Below are 6,923 nucleotides of genomic sequence, written 5' to 3' on the forward strand. Positions count from 1 at the left end.
AGCTCTGGTCTGTTACTCCACCCCACCCCACACCCCAAGCCCAGAATCCCTGAGTCCAACTGCAAAGGCAGTACGGCCAGAGGGAGGAATGAGGGCAGGGAGAGAGCTGGGCAGGACCTTGGTCCCCTCTCCCAGTCAGTCCTGATCCTGGGACACATGATGCTTAGGGAGGGCCAGGACCAGGCTCAAGTACCAGCTCTTAGGCTCTGATCTTCCAGAGTAGCTGAATCCTGGGGAACATAGGGTAGACCCACCAATCCCCACACCCCAGATGTCCCGGCCTCAGGTAGGATGGTGGCAATGGGCTCTCCCAAGGCTATTATAAAAAGCTAAAACTGTTAAACACTTCCAGGGGAGAAGTGGCTCCCAGCCTCTTGGCCCCACCAAGTTATCAGTCTCCACAGCACCTAGCAGACAGGGCTAAGGAAGTCCCAGAGAGTCAAAGGAGGAGGGCACAGCCCCTGGGCCCAGAGAGAGGGCCCATTAGCATCAGGTGATGTTGAGGCACTTCTGCAGCCTGACAGGCCCCCAAGCAGGGGCCCTCCAAAGCTGGGGTGCACACTTGCTAAAGCTTCTGTACTTTTGAAGGGCAACCCCTGCAAGGGAGCAGAGAAGGTGAAGACTTAAGTCCAGGCAGAGGTCACAGTTGGGACCCCAAAGGACACCCTTGGGAGTCATGATTTGAAGAATCTTTGTACCACAAACTGGCCCAACAGAACCACCCCCAGAATCACCAGCACGTTCGGGATGGGACCATTGTCCAAGTCCAGGGCTGCCACCCAGCTGCCCCTCTTCGCCATCCACCAGGCAATGCAGTGTTGCAGCATGAAGACCACGAAGCAGGTCACCTGGCCCAGGAAGCCAGTCAAGCCACGCTGGTAGACATGTAGGGCCAGATGGTAGCCGAAGCCCAGGAGAGCCACCACACGGCCCTGGTTGATGCCACTCTCAAACAGGCTGGAGGCGATCTTGGTGAAGTACTCGTAGGCGTTCTCTGCCGTGGGCTGCAGGTGCTGCAGCATGGTCTAGAACTCCGAGTCATAGAGCCGGTTGATGTCATCCCAGAGGATGGTGAGCTGCCGTTCCACCTGCCCCATGGTGCTGCTAGGTTGGAGGGGCAAGGTGACCGTCTCTGGGTCGGCAGGGGCGGCTGGCCCTTCAGCCTCCTGTTCCTGCTGATGGCAGTCAAAAACCTAGCTGCGGAAAACCTTCTCCATGTCCCGGGTTACCTGCTCCTCAGAAGCAGAGGGCAGGGCAAGCTTTCTGCACTCCTGCCTGGGAAACCCTGGGCCTTGCCCTGATGACATTTTTCAGGTCTCAGTGGAGGACAGTGTCAGCCTCCTGGGATCCTGGCCCAACCCGCATGGGTCAGCAGGGCAGAGATGAAGGTCCCAAGGGGCTGGAGGCTGCTGCTCCCAGGGGCTGGGTGGGAGCCTGGCTTCCAGGAACAGGCGTCAGTGCATTCTTGGCATCTGGATGTAGCCTTTGCTTGTCCCTGTGCGGCCCGAGGGACCCGCGAGATTCCAGTGATCTTCTTTTTTTTACATTTTTAAAGCATTGTAAACAAAATAAAACAAACAGGAAGCAAAAAAGAATACATGACAAAAATCTAAGAGGCCTGCAGAGCCTAACATATTTATGATGCTACCTGGCCCTTTACGGAAAATGTTTGACTACCCCTGGCTTAGGTAGGGAAAATTAAATAAATAAATAAATAAATAAATAAATAAGATTTTTCAACTGGTGAAGAGGTAATGAGGTCTGCAAATTTTCTACCATAGCTCACTCTCCACACAGGCAAGGGACCCTTTGCTGTGAGTGTGGTTGTCGTTGGAGTGGGACGCACTGTCACTCTTTAAACAATGTACTGTGCCTCAGGTGCTGCAAGGCACTGCTATGCTCACATTGACGCATTAAGGCTCTGGCTAAGGTAGAGATCAAATGGGCTGCCCACTGAAAGGGGTAGTTCAAATTATTTCAGCTTCTCTTTTGTTTAGCTAGGGAGGGAGAAAGCAGATTAGGCCCTGGAAGTTCAGGGGGAAAAAAAATACTGGTTACACAAACATAAGGTGCTTAAGCAGGCACTTGTCCTGAAATGAAGGTAGAACCATACTTTTTGAAATACGGCTTAGCAAATGCTTTCTTACCTTTCAGTGTACAGACCTGAACAACAGGGAGGTGGGGAGGCATCTGTCTGTGAAAGGATCTGATCCCAGAACTCTTGAAAAGGAAGGGCCCAGCTGCCACGAGACTGGTTGCTCAGACTCAAGATATAATGGCTGAGGTTGTGGGCCAGGGCTGGTGTTTGGGTCATGCGTGTCCCTACACCTAGTTGTCCTGCCGAGGGATTATGATTTGGGAAGCAACAGTTCAGGGTGGACTGTGACAGAAGCTCTGTGGCATTGGTGCCCATGTGGTGTCCTCCAGCTAATGCCCACTCAGAAATCCATTCTGGCTGCAGGGGCAGATGCTGACTGCAGGGTGTGTCATCAGAGCAGCATCCTGTGAAACCGGTGAGCCATTTGGTCAAGGGCAGGGTGAATTTGGGTTGAGTAAACCCTGGAGTTCCTGGAAAACACATGGACACAATCACCTTAAGAAAGAGATACCAGGCTTTTTCTGCTAGAATGTCATGGGCTTGAACAATTTGCTAAAAACCCCAAGGCAATATTTTTACCCTGAGTTTGCGTTGCTTGGCCACACATACTCATTCATTCATTCCTGTACAGATGGGGGTTTAGAGAAGTGAAGAGGCTTGACCACGTCACACACTGGGTGGAGTGTAGGAATCTAAACTCAGTCTTGTATGTTTCCAAAGCCTGCTCTCTGTCCACAGTACCCTGTTGCCTCTTGTAGAGTCATAGATGATTAGTGAAGGCTCACAAATTATTCACCATTTTTGAGTGAGAAACTGAGACTCAGGGAAGTGAAACAACTTGTTCAAGTTTGTTTAACTAATTATCAGAATTCCTACAGACCGGCCTCCAGATTCAGGGAGTCTGAGTTGCCATAAGCTTCTAAGAACTTCTTATCAAAGGAACGGAGAATGTCAAATGGAGTGAGTTGAAATCCATGGGGACAAAGAAGCATTGAAGGAAAAGTGAGATTTGCAAAGTGAGCCACATTTTGCTTTTCCTAATGACCTGTTTGTTGATGTCCTCTTTGAAAGGGCTTCCAGGAGGCAGGAAGGTATGCGCTGCTTTTGGCAGTTTAGCCCCAGAGATTGCCTGTTTATTTATTTAGCGCTTTAGACATTAACTTGGCTCATAGAAAGCAATTCCCCTAAAGTTTGGAGTTCATAGACGTGGGCCAGGCATAGGGAAAGTAGTCTTCTCCACTCAACTCATGACCCCAGAGCATGAGTCTAGGTTGATCCCCAGCCACTGGGTACATCTGTAACTTGACTACACTGATTTCTCAAATAGCTCAGCTACAAATGACAGTGGAAGAGATGCCCAAGAAAGGTCTTGAAATCAACGGAAATCTTTCATTTCCTGTTCTGGTCTCTACCTGACAAGCTGACACTGCCCAAGGGAGGCCCCCAAAGCCCAGTGTTCTCTGCAAATCAGAGTCAGTTTTCAAAGCACTGAAGGTGTAGCCCAGGCTCTCTGACATGTGTAGCTTCCTGGTGTATGACATAGAGAACCCCTGCGTAATTCAGTTTCAGAAGATGGTACAGCACGTGCCTGGAGAAGTTGCCAAGCACTCTTTGACAATGCTTAAGGGCAGGATCTAATAACCTTTCTGGGGTAATGTAGGCGAGGACTTTCCTAGAGGTAGAGGATGAACTGGGCGCCCTCTTTCATCTTTTGGCTTTGAGAGTTCAGAGTTTTGCTTGCAAGAGCAAAGTAAAAGGTGGCATGAACTGAATCAGTATGGGCAGCCTGTATGCCTGGGGGAAGTCAGGCTGGGATTATTCAGACAGTTAACCCTGTTTCTAGCTTCACCTTTCTACCTTAGTAGATACAAATTTGGTTACGATATATAGGCAGAGTGGACACTCTTTGCCTTTTATTCTAGCTTGGCCTATCCCTGTAGTTAGAAAAGAGCAGCAGCTTGAGTGTAGTCTATTCATCCACGAAGGGAGGGTTATTTCTTTGCAGGCTTATTGGTGAAATACTCAAAGAAGATTAGAGCGCTCAAGAGGCCTTAAAGAATATCTTGTTCAATGTCCTTGCTTTCAGGGGAAGCAGATGAAGTTCAGAAAGGCTACATGAGGAACTCAGGGCCCACATGCCATGGTAGGGGCAGGGCTGAGCTGAACCTCTGATCTTTAGGTTCTCAGGCCAGTAGGTTTACAACCTGTTGCACTGTGTCCTATTGCCTCTGTAAATACCAGGGACTTCTTGTTAAAATCCACAGTCCCATAGCAAAAGGAGGGAGGACCTTCGTTTATTCACTTATTCAAAAACTTGTATTCAGCTGCCCTTTGGCATAAGAAACAACAAGACTGATAAGGCCCTTCCCTCACCTCATGGTGCGAACAGCACCAAATATTTGCAAGGAACCTATGTGGACTTAGTTCTCTTGCTCTTCTGTCACTTTCTTAAGTTGGTGAGAAAAAGATGCCTAGTATAGAAGTTTTTAGGGAGGTGGAGAGACAGAGAGGGTGGAGGAGAGAGAATGAGGTGTATAAGAAGGAGAGAGAAAGAGGCTATGTCCCAAAGGATATTTGCAGGGAGGGAAATATTTGGCTCTCTCCCCCACTCCGCTCCTGCCTCCTCTTCCTTCTGTTCTTCCTCCTCCTCCTCCTGTTCCTGCTCCTCCTGCCCTCCTCCTTCTCATTCTTCTTCTTCATTTGTGTTTAGCTGGACTGTATCAAACTCCCTTAACTCTCTCAAACGCAGACCTTCCTGCTTGCTGGTAAACTTGAGTTGCTATGGTGAGAGAGTGGCCTGGGACCAGTCAATGGAAAAGCTGGAAACAACACCCCACCCGGAGCAACATATCAAAGAGTTAATTAGAAGGACCTGCCATGTGTTTCCCATTCCCTGCCGCAGATTCAATTGCTTTTTGATTTATCACCTGTTTTTCTAAGCAAAGCCTTAGCCCCCATTCTCAGTTCTCCATTCTCGAATGTGTTAACAATGGTTGGGGGCAGAGAAAGTAGGGAAAGTTGATCAAATGAGTAAATTCCCTGTTGTTCCCTTAGAAAGCTTTCTTAGACCAACCCTGTGGCCTTATTTTATCTGTTGTCCTCTCTCTCCCTGTTTCCACCACTCATCTCATGACATTCACTTGAGTACCTCTCTCTTAGGGGTTGTTAGAACTCACTTGCGAAAGTTCACTCTGAAGTCCACAACAAATAATCCACTCTGTTTACATGGGACTTGAGAGTTACAGAGAACCTTCACATTTATTTTGTCCCACTTTCAGCAACCTTGCACAGTAGCAATGGCTATAGTTACCATAACTGTCTCTTATGTACAAGAACAGGAATGAAGGCCAAGGGATAGCGGAAGGGCTTGCCCATGGTCACTTGCACAGGAGTGGGCATGAGCTTGAGTCTTCTGAATTCAAGTCCATGACGCAGCAATGCTCTTGACAATCTTGCTGTGTTGTCAATCATTTGTGAACTTAGTGTTAGCCATAGCGGGACGAGCATCTGACTGTGAATCAGAGGAGAAGAACACTGTGTATCTCTGGTCTTGGTCTTGTCAACTGTAAAATGAGAGTCAGAAGGGGAGTTTAATGGAAGTGTAGTGATACAGTTAACGATTTTGTGTTGTATACTGAAACTTGCTAAGCAGATAGATTATAAGTGCTCTCATCATACACACACACACACGCCACACGAAAGAAAATGGTAATGAAGAGAGGTGATGAGTATGTTAATTAACTTGACTGTGGTAATCATTTTCACATGTATACATATATCAAAATATCAACTTGTACATCTTATATACATATGTAAGTGTGTGTGTATATATATATCTACATCTTTAAGGACATAAAGTTGAATGTTGGTGTCCCCCAAAATTCGTATGTTGGAACCCAGTGTGACAGTGTTAAGAGGTGGGACCTTGTGGGAAGTTATTAAGCCAGGAGTGCCCTGCCCTCATGTATGGTATTAGTGCCCTTATAAAAGGGGTTGAAGGATGCTGCCTTGTCCCACCCACCATGTGAGAATACAGCTAGAAGGTGCCACCCATGAGGCAGAGAAAAAGCTCTCACCAGACACCGAATCCGATGGTGCCTTGATTTTGAATTTCCTAGCCTTCAGAACTGTGAGCAATACATTCTGTTGTTTATAAATTACCCAGTCTAAGGTATTGTGCTATAGCCGTCCTAACACAGTTCTCTAACAGTCAATATTTTATTTTATACACAAATGTGTTTAAAAAGTCATCATTTATTCCTAGACATACATAATCAATCTTAACGTTGGTATTGCTGTTAACAGTTGTAAAAAAGAAGGGTCTGCGTAAGGCAGGGACAGCTGAACTTTAATGGGGTCACTCAAGATTCAGGTGCTTGGTCAACTTTTCAGATCCAAAATTTGATTTCAGTGGTTCACTCAGAGATGTTCAAACAGGACAATGATAGTGATCATTCCAGATTTAACCAGACCAACAATAATAAAAATTGCTGGCATGTATTGGACACATAAAATGCAAAGCACTTTTCCTGGATTATTCTATTTTAATCTCCCCTAGCAATGCGTGAGTTAGGTACTGTTATCTTTCCCTTGTCAGTGAGGAACTGAGAGCATAAGAGCTAAGTGATTGGCTCAGTGTCTTGCACCCAGTAAAGGCTAGACCTGGGCTGCCAACACCAGCAATAATTATGCAGAAATGTTTCTTTTGCTAATTAAAAGCCAGAAAAGCAATGTACTAATTGACAGTGGGTGAGGTTCTGGCTGGAGAGCTGAACGAGGGCACTCATCTTTGTGAGACTTGCCTTCTTGCTTAGTCACTCCATTG

General features: G+C 47.0%; 1 pseudogene; it reads right to left on the bottom strand.

The window, feature by feature from the left end:
- Window positions 1-674: 674 nt before the first annotated feature.
- Window positions 675-1,510, bottom strand: LOC117081073 (annotated as a pseudogene).
- Window positions 1,511-6,923: the final 5,413 nt, after the last annotated feature.

The sequence above is a fragment of the Trachypithecus francoisi genome, unplaced genomic scaffold (assembly GCF_009764315.1).
Source record: "Trachypithecus francoisi isolate TF-2019V2 unplaced genomic scaffold, Tfra_2.0 Lachesis_group8, whole genome shotgun sequence".
Taxonomy (NCBI): Eukaryota; Metazoa; Chordata; class Mammalia; order Primates; family Cercopithecidae; genus Trachypithecus; species Trachypithecus francoisi.